The sequence below is a fragment of the Erinaceus europaeus genome, chromosome 15, assembly GCF_950295315.1.
Source record: "Erinaceus europaeus chromosome 15, mEriEur2.1, whole genome shotgun sequence".
NCBI classification, from domain to species: Eukaryota; Metazoa; Chordata; class Mammalia; order Eulipotyphla; family Erinaceidae; genus Erinaceus; species Erinaceus europaeus.
Genome location: NC_080176.1, coordinates 27,713,697 through 27,736,250, shown reverse-complemented (window position 1 = coordinate 27,736,250; position 22,554 = coordinate 27,713,697). Strand labels below are relative to the sequence as shown.

At 48.6% G+C, this 22,554-nt stretch overlaps 1 protein-coding gene across 1 annotated transcript in view; it reads left to right on the top strand.

Annotated features, from left to right (window-relative positions):
• The first annotated feature begins 10,211 nt into the window (after positions 1-10,211).
• The window catches only part of LOC103108952 (NADPH--cytochrome P450 reductase), a 39,809-nt gene continuing 27,466 nt past the window's right edge, over positions 10,212-22,554 (top strand). Inside the window, exon 1 of the mRNA XM_060172323.1 lies at positions 10,212-10,307. The gene's annotated coding sequence lies outside the window, so the exon portion shown is untranslated. The remainder of the gene's footprint in view (positions 10,308-22,554) is intronic.

Sequence of the window (22,554 nt, the reverse complement as noted above, 5' to 3'; positions counted from 1 at the left end):
ATTAAGAGATGCTGAAAACAACAACAGAGTCCTATGGGATGACTTCAAAAGAAACAATATACGCATTATTGGCTTACCAGAGGAAGAAAGAGAAGGAGAGGAAGAAAGCATTTTCCAGGCCATAGTAGCTGAAAACTTCTCTAGTCTAGACAACATCAAAGACATAAAAATTCAAGAAGCACAGAGGGTCCCAAACAGAATTAACCCAGACCTAAAGACACCAAGACATATCATACTTAGAATGGAAAGGAATAAAGATAAAGAAAGGATCCTCAAGGCTGCAAGAGAAAAACAAAGAGTCACCTACAAAAGAAAACCCATAAGATTAGCAGCAGACTTCTCCATACAAACACTACAGACCAGAAGAGAATGGCAAGATATCTATCGAGTGCTCAATGAGAAAGGCTTTCAGCCAAGAATACTATATCCTGCTAGACTGTCATTCAGACTAGATGGAGGCATCAAAACCTTCTCAGACAAACAACAGTTGAAGGAATCAACCATCACCAAGCCTGCCCTGAAAGAAGTTCTGAAAGGTCTCCTATAAACAACCAGAAAACCACAAATAGGACATACATCAAAACACTCTAAAACTCTACAAGAATGGCATTAAAATATCTTCAATCTTTGATATCAATAAATGTCAATGGCTTGAATTCACCTATTAAAAGACACAGAGTAGGAAGATGGATCAGAAAACACAACGCAACAATATGCTGTCTACAGGAAACCCACCTAACTCAACAAGACAAACACAGACTTAAAGTGAAAGGATGGAAAACTATCATACAGGCCAATGGCACACAAAAAAGGGCAGGAGCAGCTATTCTCATATCTGACATGATAGACTTTAAAATAGATAAGATTAAAAAAGATAGGAATGGACACTACTTAGTGCTCAGAGGATCAGTCAATCAAGAGGACTTAACAATTATTAACATCTATGCACCCAATGAGAAGCCATATAAATACATCAAACTTCTACTGAAAGAGCTACAGCAATATATTAACAGTAACACAATCATAGTAGGGGATTTCAACACCCCACTCTCTCAACTTGACAGATCAGAAAATCAATAAAGACATAAGGGAGCTAAATGAAGAGATAGATAAACTAGAACTATTGGACATTTTCAGAGTCATTCATCCCAAGAAACTGGAATACACATTTTACTCAAATACACATGGGTCATTCTCCAGGATAGACCATATATTAGGCCACAAAGACAGCATCAGCCAATTCAAGAGCATTGAAATCATCCCAAGCATCTTCTCAGACCAGAGTGGAATTAAAATAACACTTAACAATCAACAGAAGATTAGTAACAGTGCCAAAATGTGGAAACTCAACAGTATACTTCTGAACAACTTCTAGGTCAAAGAGGAAATCAAGGAAGAAATCAAAATGTTTCGAGAGTTCAATGAAAATGAAGACACAAGCTATCAAAATATTTGGGACACAGCTAAAGCAATCCTAAGAGGGAAGTTCATAGCTATACAAGCACACATTAGGAAACAAGAAAAAGCACAAATAAACAGCCTGATTGCACATCTTAAAGACCTAGAAGAAGAACAACAAAGGAACCCTAAAGCAACAAGAAGGACAGAAATCACTAAAGTTAGGGCAGAAATAAATAACATTGAGAATAGGAAAACCATACAAAAGATCAACGAAAGTAAATGTTGGTTCTTTGAAAGAGTAAACAAATCGACAAACCTTTAGCCAGACTCACAAAACAAAAAAGGGAGAGACCCAAATAAATCAGATAGTAAATGAAAGAGGAGATATTACAACAGACATTGCAGAAATTCAGCATATCATGCAAGGCTTCTATGAACAACTATATGCCACCAAGCTAGAGAACCTGGAAGAAATGGACGATTTCCTAGATACCTACCAACTTCCAAAACTAAGTCAAGAGGAAGTGGATAACATGAACAGGCCCATCACAGCTAATGAAATTGAAACAGTTATCAAAAATCTCCCCAAAAATAAAAGTCCTGGACCAGATGGTTTTACAAATGAATTCTACAAAACCTTCAAAGAAGAACTAATACCTCTATTTTTAAAAGTCTTCCAGAAGATTGAAGACACTGGAATACTCCCTGCCAGCTTCTATGAAGCCAACATCACCCTGATACCAAAAGCAGACAGGGACACAACCAAAAAAGAAAACTACAGACCAATATCTCTGATGAACATAGATGCGAAAATATTGAACAAAATTCTAGCCAACCAGATACAACAGTATATCAAAAAGATTGTTTATCATGACCAAGTGGGGTTTATCCCAGGCATGCAAGGCTGGTTTAATATATGTAAATCAATCAATGTGATCCACCATATCAACAAAAGCAAGACCAAAAACCACATGGTCATATCAATAGATGCAGAGAAAGCCTTTGACAAAATACAACATCCCTTTATGATCAAAACACTACAAAAAATGGGAATAGATGGAAAATTCCAGAAGATAGTGGAGTCTATATATAGCAAACCTACAGCCAACATCATACTCAATGGTGAAAAACTGGAAGCATTTCCACTCAGATCAGGTACTAGACAGGGCTGCCCACTATCACCATTACTATTCAACATAGTGTTGGAAGTTCTTGCCATAGCAATCAGGCAGAAGCAAGGAATTAAAGGGATACAGATTGGAAGAGAAGAAGTCAAACTCTCCTTATTTGCAGATGACATGATAGTATACATGGAAAAACCTAAGGAACCCAGCAAGAAGCTTTTGGAAATCATCAGGCAATACAGTAATGTGTCAGGCTACAAAATTAACATTCAAAAGTCAGTGGCATTCCTTTATGCAAACACTAAGAAGAAATTGAAATCCAGAAATCAATTCCTTTTTACTATAGCAACAAAAACAATAAAATATCTAGGAGTAAACCTAACCAAAGAAGTGAAAGACTTGTATACTGAAAACTGAGTCACTACTCAAAGAAATTGAAAAAGACACAAAGAAGTGGAAAGATATTCCATGTTCATGGGTTGGAAGAATTAACATCATCAAAATGAATATATTACCCAGAGCCATCTACAAATTTAATGCTATCCCCATCAAGATCCCAAGCACATTTTTTAGGAGAATAGCAAAAATGCTACAAATGTTTATCTGGAACCAGAAAAGACCTGGAACTGACAAAACAATCTTGAGAAAAAAGAACAGAACTGGAGGTATCACACTCCCAGATCTCAAACTGTATTATAGGGCCATTGTCATCAAAACTGCTTGGTACTGGAACATGAATAGACACACTGACCAGTGGAATAGAATTGAGAGCCCAGAAATGAGGCCCCACACCTACAGACATCTAATCTTTGACAAAGGGGCCCAGACTATTAAATGGGAAAAGCAGAGTCTCTTCAACAAATGGTGTTGGAAACAATGGGTTGAAACATGTAGAAGAATGAAACTGAACCACTGTATTTCACCAAATACAAAAGTAAATTCCAAGTGGATCAAGGACTTGGATGTTAGACCACAAACTATCAGATACTTAGAGGAAAATATTGGCAGAACTCTTTTCCACATAAGTTTTAAAGACATTTTCAATGAAACGAATCCAATTACAAAGAAGACTAAGGCAAGTATAAACCTATGGGACTACATCAAATTAAAAAGCTTCTTCACAGCAAAAGAAACCACTACCCAAACCAAGAGACCTCTCACAGAATGGGAGAAGATCTTTACATGTCATACGTCAGATAAGAGTTTAATAACCAACATATGTATATAAAGAGCTTGCCAGACTCAACAACAAGACAACAAATAACCCCATCCAAAAATGTGGGGAGGACTTGAACAGAATATTCACCACAGAAGAGATCCAAAAGGCTGAGAAACACATGAAAAAAATGCTCCAAGTCTCTGATTGTCAGAGAAATGCAAATCAAGACAACAATGAGATATCACTTCACTCCTGTGAGAATGTCATACATCAGAAAAGGTAGGGGGTCGGGCGGTGGCGCAGTGGGTTAAGCGCATGTGGCGCAAAGCGCAGGGACCGGCGTAAGAATCCCGGTTCGAGCCCCCGGCTCCCCACCTGCAGGGGAGTCGCTTCACAGGCGGTGAAGCAGGTCTGCAGGTGTCTATCTTTCTCTCCCCTTCTCTGTCTTCCCCTCCTCTCTCCATTTCTCTCTGTCCTATCCAACAACGAATTGCGTCAACAAGGGCAATAATAATAGCCACAACGAAGCTACAACAAGGGCAACAAAAGGCGGAAAAAAATGGCCTCCAGGAGCGGTGGATTCATGGTGCAGGCACGGAGCCCAGCAATAACCCTGGAGGAGGAAAAAAAAAAAAAAAAGAAAAAGAAAAGGTAACAGCAGCAAATGCTGGAGAGGGTGTGGGGTCAAAGGAACCCTCCTGCACTGCTGGTGGGAATGTCAATTGGTCCTACCTCTGTGGAGAACAGCCTGGAGAACTCTCAGAAGGCTAGAAATGGACCTACCCTATGATCCTGCAATTCCCCTCCTGGAGATATATCCTAAGGAACTCAACACATCCATCCAAAAAGATCTGTGTACACATATGTTCTTGGAAGTACAATTTGTAATAGCCAAAACCTGGAAGCAACCCAGGTGTCCAACAACAGATGAGTGGCTGAGTAAGTTGTGGTCTATATACACAATGGAATACTACTCAGCTGTAAAAAATGGTGACATCACCGTTTTCAGCCAATCTTGGATGGACCTTGAAAAATCATGTTGAGTCAAATAAGTCAGAAACAGAAGGATGAATATGGAATGATCTCACTCTCAGGCAGAAGTTGAAAAACAAGGTCAGAAAAGAAAACATAAGTAGAACCTGAAATGGAATTGGCATATTGCCCCCAAGTAAAAGACTCTGGGTTGGGTGGGTGGGGAGAATACAGGTCCATGAAGGATGATAAATGACATAGTGGGGGTTGTATTGTTAAATGGGAAACTGGGGAATGTTATGCATGTACAAACTATTGTATTTACTGTTGAATGTAAAACAGTAATTCCCCAATAAAGAAATAAATTTTTAAAAAAAAGAACTTAGATTTTCAAAATCATTTAGGTTCACGTATTAATGAGAGAGAGAAGTGGGGGGAGAGAACTCAGGACTTCATGCCTGAGAGTCCAAGGCTACATCCATTGCTCCTGAGCTGTTTTAGAAACACAGTAACATTTTTTTCCTATTGGATAGAGACAGAGAGAAATCGAGAGGGGAGAAGGAAAGAGAAAGGGAAAGAGATAGAGAGACACCTGCAGACCTGCTTCACTACTCATGAAGCTTTCCCCCTGCAGGTGGGGACCAGGAGCTTGAACCCGGGTCCTTGTGCACTGTAATGCATGGGCGCTTAACCAGGCACGTCACTGCCTGGCCCCCCACAGTAACATTCTTTACCTCCAGCTCTCCGTGTTGCTATTCACTTTTTTTTTTTTTTAAGATTTTTTTTTAACTTTTTTTTTTATATTTATTTTATTTATTTTTTCCCTTTTGTTGCCCTTGTTGTTTTATTGTTGTAGTTATTATTGTTGTTGTTGTTGTTGGATAGGACAGAGAGAAATGGAGAGAGGGAGGGGAAGACAGAGAGGAGGAGAGAAAGATAGACACCTGCAGACCTGCTTCACCGCCTGTGAAGCAACTCCCCTGCAGGTGGGGAGCCGGGGTTCGAACCGGGATCCTTATGCCGGTCTTTGTGCTTTGCGCCACCTGCGCTTAGCCCGCTGTACTACAGCCCGACTCCCTGCTATTCACTTTTAACACTTGATCTTTCAGATATCTCTTTATCAACAAAAGCCTGCCTTATTGGACATTAAAAAGAGGGAGATGGGGTCAGAGAGATAGCATGGTGATTCAGCAAAATACTTAGGTGCCTGAAGCTCAAAGGTCCCAGGTTCAATATTCAGCATCACCAGAAGCCAGAGACACGAGCCGTGTTCTGGTACAATAATGGCAATGATAATAATAAATTGTCAAGATGCACTTACTTATAAATGAAAAGAGATGAGGACACAGCACATGGTTTTGCAAAAGACTTTCCTGCCTGAGTCTCTGAGGTCCCAGGTTCAACCCCCAGTACCACCATTAGCCAGAGCTGAGCAGGGCCCTGTTCTTTCTCTCTAAAAATAAAAATTTTCTCATTAAAAATAAAATCAGGCGGGTGGTGGCACACCTGGTTGAGCACACATGTTACAGTGCTCAAGGACCCAGGTTCGAGCCCCCAGTCCCCACTTGCAGGGGGAAGCTTCACAAGTGGTGAAGCAGTGCTGCAGGTGTCTCTCTGTCTCTCTCCTTCTCTACCCCTCCCTTCCCTTTCTGACTGTCTCTATCCAATAAATAAATAAAGATAATAAAACATTTTTAAAAAGGAATAATATGATAGTTCTTTACAAATTATTATAAGAAATAAATAAAAATAAATAAAAACAGGGAGTCGGGAGGTAGCACAGCAGCTTAAGCGCACGCAAAGTGCAAGGACCGATGTGAGAACCCCGGTTCAAGCTCCCTAGCTCCCCACCTGCAGGGAAGTCGATTCATAAGTGCTGAAGCAGGTCTGCAGGTGTCTGTCTTTCTCTCCCCCTTTCTGTCTTTCCATCTCCATTTCTCTCTGTCCTATTCAACAACGACGACATCAGTAATAACTACAACAATAAAAGAAGGGCAACAAAAGGGAATAAATAAAAATTTTAAAAAACAGAGGGGTGGGGGTAGATAGTATAATGGTTCTGCAAAGAGACTCTCATACCTGAGGCTCCAAAGTCCCAGATTCAGTCCCCTGTCCCACCATAAACCAGAGCTGAGCAGTGCTCTGGTATAAATAAATAAATAAATAAATAAATAAAATCAGGGGGCTGGGTGGTGGCACACCGGGTTAAGCGCACATAGTATGGAGCGCAAGGACTGGCACTAGGATCCCAGTTCAAGCCCCCAGCTCCCCACGTGCATAGAGGGGGTCACTTCACAAGCAGTAAAGCAGGTCTGCAGGTGTTTATCTTTCTCTCCTTCTCCACTCCTCTCACTTTCTCTCTGTTCTATCTGAAAAAAAAAAAAAAAAAAAAGGTTGCAGGAGCAGTGAATTCATAGTGCAGGTACCGAGCCCCAGCAAAAACTCTGGAGGCAATAAATAAATAAATATAAAACCGTAAAAATACGTGTTTTTTTGCCTCCAGGGTTATTGCTGGGGCTCAGTGCCTACACTACAAATCCAGTGCTCCTGGAGGCCATTTTTTTGCCCTTTTGTTGCCCTTGTTGTTTTGTTGCCGTTGTTGTTGTTGTTATTATTGTTGTTGTTATTGCTGTCGTCGTTGTTGGATAAGACAGAGAAATGGAGAGAGGAAGGGAAGACAGAAAGGGGGAGAGAGAGAGACACCTGTGTGCCTGCTTCACCGCCTGTGAAGTGACCCCCCTGCAGGTGAGCAGCCAAGGGCTCAAACCAGGATCCTTCAGTCAGTCCTTGAGCTTTGTGCCACATGCGCTTAACCCGCAGCGCTACCGCCTGGCTTTTAAAGAGAAACATACTTTTAAAGAGAGAGAATCAGGGTGTCACTCCAGCACATGGGATACCAGAGATTGTACTTGAGACCTTATGCTTGAGAGTTCACCGCCTTTCCCACTGCATCACTTCCTGGGCCCCTTATTTGACTTCTTCTGGGCTGGATGATATATTCACGCAGGAATGTGGCAACAAAATATAATAGTGCCCACTTGCACACAGCTTCACCAGCAGTGTGTCATCAGTCTTCTGATTGTTGTTATCACTACAGGCGAAAAGGGTCTCTGCCAAGTTCAAATTTGTATGTCTTTTTTGCCTGGGGTTGGAAACTTTCGCTTATGGTTAACAGCTATTTGTGCCTTCCTCTTCCTGAAACCAATGAGTTAGCCTCCCCACTGACCCCCCCCCCCATTTATCTTGCCCTTATTAATGAGTTGGAGCTCCTGATGCAGGAAGTCAGCCCTTTGGCTCTTTTATATATTTATTTATTTATTCTCTATTTATTTATTCTCTTTTGTTGCCTTTATTGTTGTAGTTACTAATGTTGTCATCGTTGTTGGATAGGACAGAGAGAAATGGAGAGAGGAGGGGAAGGCAGAGGGGGAGAGAAAGATTGACGCCTGCAGACCTGCTTCACCGCCTGTGAAGTGACTCCCCTGCAGGTGGGGAAGCAGGGCTCGAACCGGGATCCTTTTGCTGGTCTTTGCGCTTTGCACCACCTGCGCTTAACCCACTGTGCTACTGCCTGACTGCCAGCCCTTTGGCTCTTAATCATTCCAACTATTTCCTCTGTGTTTGGCCACTCATCCTGTGACTTTGCCTGAAAGTCTGTTTTATTTTTTTATATTTATTTATTTATTTATTTTCCCTTTTGTTGCCCTTGTTTTTTATTGTTGTAGTTGTTGTTGTTATTGATGTCATCATTGTTAGATAGGACAGAGAGAAATGGAGAGAGGAGGGGAAGACAGTGAGGGGGAGAGAAAGATAGACACCTGAAGACCTGCTTCACTGCCAGTGAAGCAACTCCCCTGCAGGTGGGGATCTGGGGGCTCGAACCGGGATCCTTACACCGGTCCTTGTGCTTGGCTCCATGTGCATTTAACCCACTGTGCTACCTTCCACCCAACTCCCTCCTGGAAGTCTTTTATTGCTTCTTTCCAGCTGGCCAGTGAGAGTGTCTTTTAAAGATTTTATTTATTATTATTATTATCACCACTGGGGTTATCATGGTAGTCTTCCCCCCTTTATTTGTTAGGACAGAGAGAAATTGAGAGGGAAAGGGGAGACAGAGCAGGAGAGAGACAGAGAGGCACTTGCAGCACTGCTTCATTGCTTGTGAATATTCCCTCCTGCAGGAGGGGACCAGGGCCTTGAACCAAAGTCTTTGCATGTGGCAACAGGTGTGTTCAACCAGTTGTGCTACCACCTGGCCCTTGGGAGTGTTTCTGTTTATTTAACTCTGTTTTTGCCACCAGGATTATCACTGTGGCTCGGTACCTACACTATGAATCTAAACCTATTGGTGGCCATTTCTTTCTCTCTCTCTCTCTCTCTCTTTTTCTTTTTGATAGAGCCAGAAAAATTGAGAGGAAATGGGGGAGATAGAGATAGTCAAAAAGGTCTGGTGGTGGCACACCTGGTGAGCACACATTACAGTGTGCAAGGACCTGGGTTTGAGCCCCCAGTCTGTATCTGCAGGAGGAAAGCTTTGCAAATGGTGAAGCAGTGTTACAGGGTCTCTCTCCTCTATTACCCCTTCCCTCTTGATTTCTGGCTGTCCTTATTCAATAAAAAAGATAACAAAAAAAAAAGTTGCATTTAAGAAAGAGAGAGAGAGATTCCTGCAGCACCGCTGCACCACTCATGTAACTTTCTCCCTGCAGGTGGGGACTGAGGGCTTGAACCTGGGTCCTTATGCATAGTCATGTTTGTGCGCAACCCATTGCGTCACACCACCCAGCCCTTGAGAGTGTGTCTTGAGAGGGAGTGTGTCTTGAGAGGGAGGGTTAAGAACACAGAAAGTCAGGGCAGGGCCAGAGAGAGAAGTGGAGGTGGAGGTGTGAAAGAAACTGCAGGTGGCACGTAGTCAGAAGCTGTGAAATCATCTGTGTCAAAGGTGAGCTGCCTGGGGAGGCCAGCTGGGGCAGGGCAGCAGGGCCTTGGTGAGAGATGAGAGAGGGGCAGTGCTAGAGGTGGGAAGCACAACACTCAGTTACCAGTTCTGTGGAGAAACAGCAGAAGGGGTTTATGACCCTATTCACAGCTGGAAGCCTCGCTGGGGTGGCACTTCAGCTGGTGCTCAGGAAGTGAGAGGGATCTGGGCTGGTGGAGGCCAGACAGAAGCCTGCCCCAGGCTATTTAGCCATCAGACCTGGTGCCGATACAGAATCTAGAGGGTGGATTGAGCTGGCTGGCTCCTGGACATCTGCACTCCTGGACACCCACCCCCGTATCCCCGGCCAGATATTTCCAAGTCCAAGTGTCCTCTGCCCCTAGGTGCAGCCCTCGCCCCTCCACTCTGCGATCAGGTTGCAGAGGCCTGGCCATTAGCAGGTGAAGGGAACCTGGGCCCCAGACCCCGCCCACCCGCTCTTGAATGACTTGCGGCCTCCCAGGGAGTGGCCTCCAAGGGGCGTGGCCTGTGGACCGTACCAAGAACACAGACAGGAGGGGCTGGCCTGAAGCCGCTGCGCGCGCAGACGAAAGGGAAGAGGCGGTGCCCCGGAGGCCCCGCCCACACCCCCGCTGGCGCGCGCGGTGGTAGCGCCCGGGTGCTTTGGGCCTGCGTCCTGCTCGCGTGCCGGGAGAGCTGCCGGCCGCCCGCGGTGAGTGCTGGTCTAGTTGCGGTGGCGGGGAGGTTGCAGCGCCGGGCCTGGGTGGGGGCCTAGGGATGGGGAACGCGATGTCTCCGGGTCCCCTCGGGTGTCCAGGCCGTCGACGCTGAGGCCGGCCGGGTCGCTGGGTGTCCCCTCCCACGCTCGCGCGGCACCCACCTCGGCCCACCCCGGCGTGGCCCGGCCCCCGAAGCTGGCTCCACGCGGTGGCCCGAGGGTCGCTGTTCCCCCTGCTCCCAGGGCACCCAAAGGACCCTTGGACCGAAGGCACAGCCTCTATGGCGCCACCCTAGGGTTAAGCCCCTTTCTCCGGGGGAGCCTCAGTTTCCCCATTTGCACCCCGGACCTCAAGCCGGTTATTGGGGGCAGCCCACAGAGGAGGCGCTCGGGGTGCCCTGCAGCTCACCCTGTGGCAGCAGGTGGGCTCCCTCGAGAACTAGGGGTGTGAGGAGGGGAGAGACCCCCCTACCGAGCCTGACCTGTCCTGGGGGATCTTGGGGGTTGGGGGCGTGCTGTGTCCCTGGCGGTGGTGGCACTGGTCAGACACTGTCAGGCAGGGGGAGCAACTGGGTGAGAGGTTGAGGTCTCCTGGGCCCGATGTGTGTGTGGGGACTTGGGGATCCCTGCTTGCCATTTCTCCAGGCGAGCTTCCCCATTATGTAAACTGGGGTGGGGGGCGCCCATGACCCAGGAGTTTGCGGTGGTGGGGGGGGGTAGGTGTCAACTTTGGGTGCAGGCCGCCACCCCTCTCAGATCCAGAAGCATAGCCCTCCCACCCAGCTAGGCCACACAGAGAAGGGAGCACGGTTCAGGGTTCCACTCTTGGCACCTGGTGGCAGGATTCTTCACCTCTTGGGAGCCTCCCTGTCACCAACCCCGGTGATCCAGAGTGTGAGATTTCAGGGATCAGATGAAGTCAGGGGGCCCTATGGGGATCTCAGCACTGCCCTCAGGGGTGAGTGCTGTGTGTCCAAGGGTGTTTTGGGAGAGAAAGCCTGTCTTGGCTGACCCCGTGAGTGCCCTCTGAGTAGCTGGGGGTGGGGCTGGCTTCGCTAAGCTGACACCCCACCATCCAGGGGCCCACTTGCTCTTTCTCGTGTCCCTCCATGGCCCAGGTGGGAACTCACCCAGCTTGTTCAGGGCTGCAGTGCCCCCAGGAAGCAGAGCTGCCCAGCAGAGATTGGGCTGGTGGCTCTCATTAGCGGGGTACCAACTTCTTAGCACCACAGTTCCTTGTGGCTCGCCCTGGGGGAGTGACTGGACTGGGCAGGCTGGACTTCAGAAGACAGCCAGGAGCCCTGGGGAGACCTGACATCTCCTGCCAGAGAGCACAGCAGGCTAGACCAGGGCCAAGGAGCCCTCCCTGGGGGTGTGAATGTGTCCCGGTGAGGTGATGGGCCCATCCTGGTGACCTCTGCAGGTCCGGGTTCAGGTCAAATCAGCCCAAGTGCACGTCGTTGGGGCAGAGCCACCGGTCGGTCTTGGCTTTCACTGTGGAATCCAGGCATCATTTCCTGTTAACATGGGGTGGGGGGTGCACCAGGGTCTCTGGCCTGAACAATGTCACCCCTCAGACAGAGGAAGAGACACAGGGATAGAGAGACTCCTTGGGGTTGGGGAGACAGTATAATGGTTCTTGCCTGAGGCTCCAAAGTCTCAGGTTCAATGCCCAGCACCACCATAAGCCAGAGCTGAACAGGCAGCCCCGCTCCCCCAGCTGAGCTATCTCAGCAGCCCCAGGATTTAGCTCTTGGGCAGCTTCCGTCCCTCCCTCCCTCCTTTCTTTTTCATTCTCACTTTCCCTGATGGATGAAAGTTTCCGTAGTTTAGTATCTTCCAAGGTTCCAGAGTGCTCAGCTTCTTTGTGCTTTGGGGGTAGCAGAATTCAGGTGGGGGTCCGGTCCTCACAGTCCTGTTATGTCTCTGGCACCAGGTACCCCTTGGCAGGCCTTCCACCCCCCTCTGCACACCTGCAGTCTTTGGGGTCCAAGTGACGCTCCGTCAGATTCGTGTTACTGTCAGAATCAGAAAAAGAGAGGCAACGGTGACTGGTTTTTAGAAAAGTTTTTTTTTTTTTTGAAACATGGTTAAATCACCAATAAATATGTAAGTTAAAAGCATTTCTAGAAAAACATTAAATGATATGTATGGGTATGTTTCCAGATGTCTCTCTTCAAAACAACACTCACTGTGAATGGTCTTTTTTTAAAAATGTTTATTTATTTATTCCCTTTTGTTGCCCTTGTTTTATTGTTGCTGTTATTGATGTCGTTGCTGTTGCATAGGACAGAGAGAAATGGAGAGAGGAGGGGAAGACAGAGAGGGGGAGAGAAAGACAGACACCTGCAGACCTGCTTCACTGCCTGTGAAGTGACCCTACAAGTGGGGAGCCAGGGGCTCGAACCAGGATCCTTATGCCAATCCTTGTGCTTTGCGCCAGGTGCGCTTAACCTGATGCACTACTGCCCGACTCCCGTGAATGTGAATGGTCTTTCTTTTTTCTCTTTCCACTTGAAACTAGAGACATTTTAAAAAAATATTTATTTATTTATTCTCTTTGTTGCTCTTGTTTTACTGTTGTATTTATTATTGCTGTTGTTGGATAGGACAGAGAGAAATGGAGAGAGGAGAGGAAGACAGAGAGGGAGAGAGAAAGATAGACACCTGCAGACCTGCTTCACCGCCTGTGAAGCGACTCCCCTGCAGGTGGGGAGCCAGGGGCTTGAACCGGGGTCCTTACTCTGGTCCTTGCGCTTTACGCCATGTGCGCTTAACCTGCTGCGCTACTGCCTGACTCCCCAGGCATTTTTTTTTTAACTCTGTGAACTTTGAATACAAAGCTGAGATGGCACTGGTCAGGCTGTGGGCTGCCGTGGCTACTCGTGGGTGACTGCTGTGTTTTTCTGTTCCATTGTAAACAGCCCTCTGGCTGGTTGGCTGGTTTCTGTCACCAGAGCTCTGCTCAGCTCTGACTGCATCCAGGGCTTCTCACATGCAGCTGATGTTTTCATACTTCATTTATTTATTTTTGTCATTGCTAGAACTCCACCACTCTGGGATTTTCCAGAGACAGACAGATACATCACAGCACAGAAGCAGGACAGGGTGGTAGTCTGGGGTAGATGGGGATTGCCCTCCCGGCCTCCAGGGCAGAAGCCATCTGATCTCTGGAGGAACGCTGCTAAGGTTGAACATCACAGTTGTGGAGGCCCCAGCCCAGAGAACGCTGTCTCATTATCTCTCTAACAGAGAGGGTCCCCTGTGAAGTGCTCCTGCTCTGTCCTGGTGCTCGTGTGTGCAATGCTCTGTCTTTCTGTGCCTCAGATGACCCTGTCATCAGGCCCACATCATAGCAAGGGTGCAGGGCCCCAGATGAAATGACTTGCTCCAGGCTCTGAGAACCCCCCCCCCCCCCCCCAGGGTGCTCTCTCTTCTCCTGAGGGAGGCTTTCTAGCTGGGACAGTTGCACCATTGTCCCCTGGGCCTCAACACCCAAAGCATAGGCCTCGGGCACATCGGCCATAAGCCGGACAGTTCATTTTCCCAAGAGAGCAGGCCTGTCACTGGGCATTGTCATCATGACCATTTGCTCTCAGGGCTGAGCTTAGCCTCAGGCAGGCAACTAGGTCCACCTTCCGCTGGGCATTGGGCTTCCCCGGGCAGGAGTGGGGTGATGGGTGCTGGCCCCACCTTCCTGCTCTCGGAGTGGCCCTATGAAAGCACCCATGTGGCCCTTGGGGTGTCAGCTCCTGTCTTCAGGATCCGGTCCAGGCACTGAGCCTACAGGGCCTTGTCATGAATGGTACCTCCAAATGGCCTGCTGAAGAACCTATTTCAATTTTTGTGAGAGAGAGAGAGAGAGAGAAAGAGAGACACTCCTTCACCACTGGCTGCTGTGCTCCCACGGTGTGGGAATTCAATCCCCAGGCCTTGCACACTATGAGCCCCCATCCCCAGCCCTGAGTTCCTTTCAGAGTAAAGTTGAATGGGAGTGCAGTGGGTGGGGGGCGTGTCTGAGCAGCAGGTCTTACATAACCACCTCTTGGGAAGAGTGTGGACCATCGGGTCCCTGGGTTTATCTCCAGGCCTGTTATCTGCTTTGCCCTTCCCCACAGACCCTGGGCTCAGCCTTCCACTCGCCCGCCCCCGCCACCCCCTGCTGCAGCCTCTGAGCTTGCGTCAGCACCCCTCAGCTTGCTCAGGGTGTGAGCTCTCTGCTGTGTGGGCCGGCTCTGTCCAAAGGTTCTCAGGGCTAGGTAGGAACACATGAACTTGGAGTCACCTGCTCTGAACACAGAGATGTGGTCCTGGCCGGCAGGTCATTCGGGGTCCCTCCCCAACCCCACAGCCAGTTGTGCCCTGCCTGGCTGGCCGATCGCTCAAGGGGCGGGGTGTGGGGTGGGGCGCGTGCCAGGCTACCCCTTGGGAGGAGGAGGACCGGACTCAATTGTTTGAGAAACCACATGGTGTCTCCTGGACCTGCTGGCCTTTATATAATGCGATTTGTTCGCTCTGAAAGGTCACTTACACAACAGCAGGCTGAGAGAACCCCTCCCACCACTGGAACCCACTCCAGGCCTCCCTCCCTGCGGTGGCCTCACACCTACCTGGACAGACAAGGGGAGAGGCCACAGCACCCAGGTTCCCTCCAGGTTCCCTCCACCACTGCGTGGGGTGCTGGGATCAAACCTGGCTCTCTTGCAAGGCAGAGCAGATGTTGTGGGCAGCTGAGCTGACTCGCTGGCCCAAGATTTCTTGGTTTAGCAAGAGAGAACCAGAGCAAACTCTGGCATATGCAGTGCCAGGGACCAAACTTGGGACCTCAGCCCTGCATGTCCTGCATCTGGCCACTGTGCCACCTTCCTGATCACTCAAGTGTTTGTCTGTGGTTGATACTTAGCCAGTGAGTGACTTAGTAATTGGCTAGCTTATAATAAAAGGAGAGAGAGTTCCCCTTATATATCCTAAGTCTCTTGTGATATTTTTAGATCTGTTGTCTGGATGCCCAAATCACGGCTGTGTTTCTGTAGACCTACTCACAGGATGCAGAAGTCACAGGGCCTCGGCTCTTCCCGGCCACCTTCAGGTGTCTGTCCATGATCTTAGGTCTCAGGATGGCTTCCTGTCCTCTTGGTGAAGATGGGCACCTGGGACCAGGGCCAAGTGATGCGTCCTGCCCAGGGTCCTGTGGGGTGTCAGTGGCACATCTGGGACTTCTCTGACTGGGTGCTGGGGATTGACTTCAGGCTCTTATAGGCCATCTATCCCTAGGGAGGGAGAATAGGGGCAGGGGAGATATTACTCCCTGAGGCACCTGGGAAGTCCTGTACCCTGGACTCCCTCCCTCCTCCTGCCCCTCCCTCCTGAAGTGAAAAAGGCAGTCTGGAGCGGTCATAGTGTCAGGGTAGGGCTAAGGTTAAAGCTAGTGTCTGACTCCTAATTGAACTTGACATTGCTTGGTTTTCTGTAGTCCTAGCTGGGGAGGGGAGGAATCTTCTGACCACTGACTGGACCCCTTGAAATTGTATGGTGGTGCAGGGGGATCTAACCTGGGACTTTGGAGCCTCAGGCATGAGAGTGTGTTTGATAACCATTGTGCTATCTACCCCCACCCCCTCCTTCCTTCTTTATGGAGAGGAAAGGGTACACTGACCAAGGCACTGCTCTGCCATTTCTGATGCTTTCTTGCGGTTAGGTGATGCTGGGGATTGAACCCAGAACTTCTTATTCATGCAGGGCCAATGTTCTGCTTCTGAACCACCTCTTTGGCTCCATCTCAATTTTTTTTTTAAAGATTTTATTTATTATTTATGAGAAAGAAGGGGAATGAAAGACAGCATCCTCTGGTACATGTCATGCCTGCAGTCGAACTTGAAACTTCATGCATGAGAGCCCAGGGCTTTAGCCACTGTGCCAGGTTGCAAGTCCCCACGAGGCCCACACCCCACACCTGACTGTAACCCAGCTGTGTCCCGAGGCCATCCTCACGGCTCTGTGAGGGCAACATGACCGTGTGGCCTCATGAGTGGCAGCTTGGCAGATGTCAGATCAGCCCCAAAGGATTGTGTCTGCTCCTGATGAGAAGCAGGGTTGTAAAGACCCTCTGGGATGAGGCCATGCTTGAGACCCTGGACTCCAGCCCCAGCACCTCCTGGGAGCATCATGGACAGCACCAGAGAGAGCTCCAGGATGGTGGAACAGTCCCTTGGTGTCTCTTTTCCTCTACAGACTGAAAGAATCAGGTTGGGTGAGCTGAATGTTGTCACCCTGCCCTTAGTCGTCCGCCCCCCCCCCCCCCCACTGAAATGATGGAGAACTGTGATTTGTGCCTTGTCAGTGGTGTGACCCTGTGGGTCCTTGGTCACTAGAGATGACAGAGGTGGTGATGGTTGACTGTGAGTTCGGGGTCCCCTGCTTCCCCAGGCCAGGTGTGAGATCCATGCCCACAGACAGCAGGCCACAGCCAGTATCTGTAGACTAGCCTTGACTGAGTGGGGCGGCATGAGGCCACACTGGGAGGTTTGGGGTGGGGGGGTGGAGAAGACAGCAACGCCCTCTGGGGCCTCAGCTCCCTGGAGGGAAGTGGGGCACTGGCTTTGCCTGAGGCTGGCTAGGGGGAACCCAGAGTGAGTGGCCAGCTTAGCTGCCCTTCTTTCTTGGCTGGGGGAGCAAGTGACAGCAAGGATTGCAACACCATTTGGCAGAGGGGGTTACCCCGAGGCCCCCAGTCTCACTCTGTGTGTCCTGACTTTGGGGATTTGCTTAGCCTGTGGGTCCTAAGCTCTGTGTTGAATTATTGAGAATAGATGGAAAAAATCTGCTGTTTTTTTTTTTTTTTTTTTGTAGTTTATTATTATTTTTTTTTTTAGACAAAATGCCAGGGGATGGACTTGGGGCCTTACCCATGTGCCACACTATTGAGAAGCACCTCCCCACCCCTCACCCACTGTCTTTTCTTTTTCTCCATGCTAGAGCCCCCCAAATGTGTGACCCCCCCCTGCCTCTCCCATGCAGATCCCCTTCCCCCATTCTTTTTATCTTAAAAAACGGAGGGAGGGAGAGAAAGAGGAGAGACACTGCAGCACTGCTACCCACCTTTGGAGCTCCCCCAGTTCCTTGGTGTTCCCATGTGGTTCCAGGGTTGCAACCCACGACCTTTAGCTTGGTAAGGTATGTGCAGACTTTCATTTGGAAATGAAATACTTGGGATTCTCATGCGAATCCAAAGAAAGAGGCTCTCTGAGTAGGAGCATGCGGTGTGTGCACACCATGGGGCCTGAGCTTCTTGGTTCCTCTGGGCGCCAGCGTGTACAGGAGGTGGCCACGTAACTAGCAAATTCCTCTGTTTTGTTCTCTGATTAAGCTCAATGAGTTTGTCCCAGGTCAGGGTGCAGCTATGCCTACAGCTCCTAGTGAGCCCCGGGGGTGGGAGGTCTGGTTCCTCCGGTTGTGTGAGGTAAGCTGAACTTCTTGGGCCCTGAGGGTTCAAGATTGGCTGGAAAAGGGGGATGCAGAGGCCACTGGCTGAAGGAGCCTCCCTTGATCGCTAGATGTCTCTAACTGAACTTCTTTTTTAAATGTTTTTATTTTATTTTTATTTTTTTAAGTATTTATTTATTCCCTTTTGATGCTCTTGTTATAGTTATTATTGTTGTTATTGATGTCTTCGTTGTTGGATAGGACAGAGAGAAATGGAGAGAGGAGGGGAAGACAGAGAGGGGGAGAGAAAGACAGACACCTGCAGACCTGCTTCACCGCCTGTGAAGCGACTCCCCTGCAGGTGGGGAGCCAGGGGCTCGAACCGGGATGCTTCCTCCAGTCCTTGCACTTTGCGCCATGTGCACTTAAGCCGCTGCACTACTGCCTGACTCCCCTTATTATTAAATAATTTTTATTTATAAAATGGAAACACTGACAAGACGAGGATAAGAGGGGTACAATTCCACACAATTCCCACCACCAGAACTCCGTATCCCATCCACTTCCCTGATAGGTTCCCTATTCTTTATCCCTCTGGGAGTATGGACCCAGGGTCATTATAGGGTGCAGAAGGTGGAAGGTCTGGCTTCTGTAATTGCTTCCTCACTGAACGTGGATATTTGCAGGTTGATCCATATTCTCAGTCTGTCTCTCTCTTTCCCTAGTGGGGCAGGGTTCTGGGGAAGCGGGGCTCCTGGACACATTGGTAGGGTTGTCTGCCCAGGGAAGTTGGGTTTTTGGAAAAAGCTAGTAGGTCTATTTTAGGTATATTCCAAGGGGGCCATGACTTTACTAGTTTTTGCCTGAACCTGACATCTGATATGCAGGTGGACCCAAGTTATTGTCTGGGGAGATGGTGTCAGAGTTGTAAACTAACTGAACTTCTGAAAGGCAGGAGTTACCCAATGGGTTTAGGGAGTCTCTGTCTCCTCTTCCCCCTCCCCCCTCATCTAGAAGGGGGACAGGGACTCACACTTGTCCAAACGTCAGCCTCCATAGTTAGTGTTTCGTAGGGACCCTCTGAGGCTGCTCAGGCCCCACTTCCTCCTGGGGTCACTACCACTGACCTCACAGGTGATGCCGGCTCCCCACACTGACCGCAGCCATGGTGTTTGTCCTCGCCTTCTCTGCTTCCCACTTTCCTTCTGCACCTGACAGTTGGGATTCTGCTTCAGAAAGAGCACTTTTCTCCCATCTGTTGATTTACATCATGAGGGGACTCGGGCAATTATTTTTCCTCTGGTGCAATATTCAATGATTCCAGGACTAGGAAATGGCTCACACAAGTAAAGAACTGTCACCTCACTGCATCCTGGATGGTGGTGCAGGGCTGTGGTGTCCTCCCCCTCTAGCCCCTGTTTCTAAAATAAGTGTGAAAGGGTTGGGTTGGAAGCCATGGAATCAAGCTAAAACTGGAAAAATAATAGTAATAGTAATAATAATATTCCCCTGCTAGTGAACAATCGAGGAGGGGATTTTAAAAGTATATACTTGCAGGAGTTGGGCAGTAGCGCAGTGGGTTAAGCGCAGGTGGCGCAAAGCACAAGCTCCGTCATAAGGATCCCGGTTTGAGCCCCTGGCTCCCCACCTGCAGGGGAGTCTCTTCACAAGTGGTGAAGCAGGTCTGCAGGTGTCTCTCTCTCCCCCTCCTTTCAATGACAACATCAACAACAACAACAATAAAAAAGGGCAACAAAGGGAATAAAATATTTTTTGAAAATTAAAAGAAAGAATATACTTGCAAATTCTTAGAAGCAGAGTTAAGCAAGGAGATGCCAGCAGCAAAGGGAACAGATTCCCAAGTAAATGGAAATGTTTGTGGATTGGAGACTTACTAAGATTATTATTAAGATTACCCAGTTATTAAGATTACCCAGTTCAGGGAGACAGCACAGTGGTTCTACAAAGGACTCTCAGGCCTGAGGCTCTGAGGTCCCAGGTTCAATCTTCAGCATTACTATCAACCAAAGCTGAGCAGGGCTGTGGTTAAATTAAAAAAAAAAAATTGGGAGTCGGGCGGTGGCGGGTTAAGCACACGTGGTGCAAAGCGCAAGGACCAGCATGAGGATCTTGGTTCAAGCCCCTGGCTCCCCACCTGCAGGGGAGTCGCTTCACAGGTGGTGAAGCAGGTCTGCAGTTGTCTGTCGTTCTCTCCCCGTCTCTGTCTTCCCCTCCTCTCTCCATTTCTCTCTGTCCTATCCAACAACAATGACATCAATAACCACAACAATTTTAAACAACAGCAACAAAAGGGGAAATAAATATTTTTAAAAATCTAAAAAAATTTTTTGTAAATTGTCCCCCCACAAAAACATATAAACAGAGTCAATGTAACTCATGTCAGAATTCCAAGCTTTTCATGCAGAAATGGAAATCATAAAATTCCTTGGTAACCAATGGACCCCCACACAAAAAAAAAAGAAAAGAAAAGAAAAGAAAAGACAGAAAGAATGAAAGAAAAGCCCAGATGGGTGATGTGTGCTTCTACCTGGCAGAGCTCATGGCGAAGGCACAGTCCTCTGATGGCTGCCGGGTCAGGAACTGGAGAAGCCCTGAGCCTCCAGCAGTGCTGTGGCCCCAGTCTGCCCTTGACAGCTTCTGCACGGATGCCAAAGCCAGATACCAAAGCTGCTCTGTAGACAGAACAGGGTTTTCCGTGACCCCTGCTGGGGAACTGGGGGAGGCACAGGCAAAAGAGGAAACACAGGAGGGGATGGATATCTGTGACCTTGAACTTGACCACACTTTCTTAGATCGTACCCCCAAATCCCAAACAGCCAAAGGCAAAAGAGATAAACAGGACATTGATGGACCTAATGTTTATGTCCTTGCCCGAAATTTTCACATTTGTTCCTTACACTTTCCTGCCCCAGTCAGAGCATAGTGGGTCAGGCTTTGGGGGATGGTTAGGTTGTGAGGAGGGAGCCCTCATGCCTGTGAGTGCTGTCCTTGTGAGAAGAGCAGGAGCGTTTCCTTTCTGCCTCTGCTGTCACACATTGCTGGTGCCTTGCCCTTGAAGCCTCAGCCTTCAGAACCCAAGAGAAATTGGCATCTGTTGCTTAAACCCTCTGGCCTATGAATTCACTGGAGCTGGAACATGACGGGCACCCACATCCCAGCCCCTGGAGCAAGGACTTGGTGTGCAAAGTGGTGTGGCCCCTGTAGGAAGCAGTCTGGCCTTAACACCTGAGGCACAGCAGGACTGCACGACCCTACTTGCATCCCCAAGAGAAGAGAGAGCAGGTACTCAGAGTCTATGTACACAAACACAGGGTAACAGGCATCAAGTGGGAACAGCCCTAGTGTCCAGCACCCGACGAATGGGTGTGTTCGTGCAGTGGAGTATTACTCAGCTACGAGCAGGGTGAAGCCCTGGCACAGGCTCCAACATGGGTGAAGTTTGAACAGCGAGTGCTAAGAAAAGCAGGCACAAAGATCCGCTCAGAGGTGACTCATTCATGTGAGATGTCGGTGACTGGCAGATTCATACACAGAAAGTCCGGAGCCGAATAATAGGAAGTGACTGCATAGCGTGTCCACTGTTTCCTTTGGAGATGATGAGAAGCTTCTGGAACTAGACATGGGCTATGTCTGTGCAACATGCTTAATATGCTTAATTCAGCCACTGCACTGATAGCCTTTGACATAATAAAACAAGGGACTGGGAAATTGCTCAGTCACCATCCCATTTGTGAGGCCCTGAGCTCAATCCCCAGCACCACCCAGCAGCACCATGGACAGCACCCAGGGAGTACCATGGATGGTGGAGTAGGGCTGTGGGGTCTCTCCTCAGCACCCAGGGAGCTCCATAGAAGATGGGGCAGGGCTGTGTGTGTGTGTGTGTGTGTGTGTGTATGTGTGTGTGTGTGTGTGTGTGTGTGTGTGTGTGTGTGTGTATCTCAGCACCATGGACAGCACCCAGGGAGCCCCATGGATGGTGGGGCAGGGCCGTGGGGGTCTCTCCTCTCTCAGCACCGTGGACAGCACCCAGGGAGCTCCACAGAGAGTGGAGCAGAGCTGTAGTATCTCTGTCAGATTTTCCCTCTTTCCCCCCTTTCTCTAAAAGCAGAGAATTTTAAAAGCTGGGGAAGGGGGGCTGCTCCCAGTATGATGTGTGCACACGGCCCGAGTGTCCTTCCTTGGCAACACATTCAAAGATGACTCGTCTTGAAGATTCCCCCGGTTCTCCTGGCTGGAAAATGACACTTAGACATCAAGAGCTGGGCACTGGGTGACACTGCTCATGTCTGATCTGACGCTGCCCTGGAGGACTCGACCCCACCTTCAGACCTCCCTTGTCCAGGCAATGTGCCACTGTGGGAACCAGTCTGTGACCCCCACAGACAGTATAAGCTGAGTCTGGAGAAACGGTGTGACCTTGGAATGGATGCTGGGATGCAGTCAGGGTAGATCTGTTTGTATTTATTTCATAGGAGAGAGAGAAACCAGGCTGCACTCTCGTTCGTGTGAAACAGACCAGACCAGGAACCACAGGTGTGCAAGCCCTGCACTCCACCAGTTGATATATTTCCTTGGCTGATGCAGTGTGGTTATTTGTTTACATTTAAGATGGGGGGGTGGGTTAACCCTACATATTAGGAAGTGCACACTGGGTTAACCCTACATATTAGGAAGTGCAAGGATTCGAGCACCCAGCTCTCCACCTGCAAGGGGTGGGGGGGGTCACTTCACAGGCAGTGAAGCAGGTCTGCAGGTGTCTATCTTTTTTTAAAAAATATTTTTGTGTTTATTATTTATT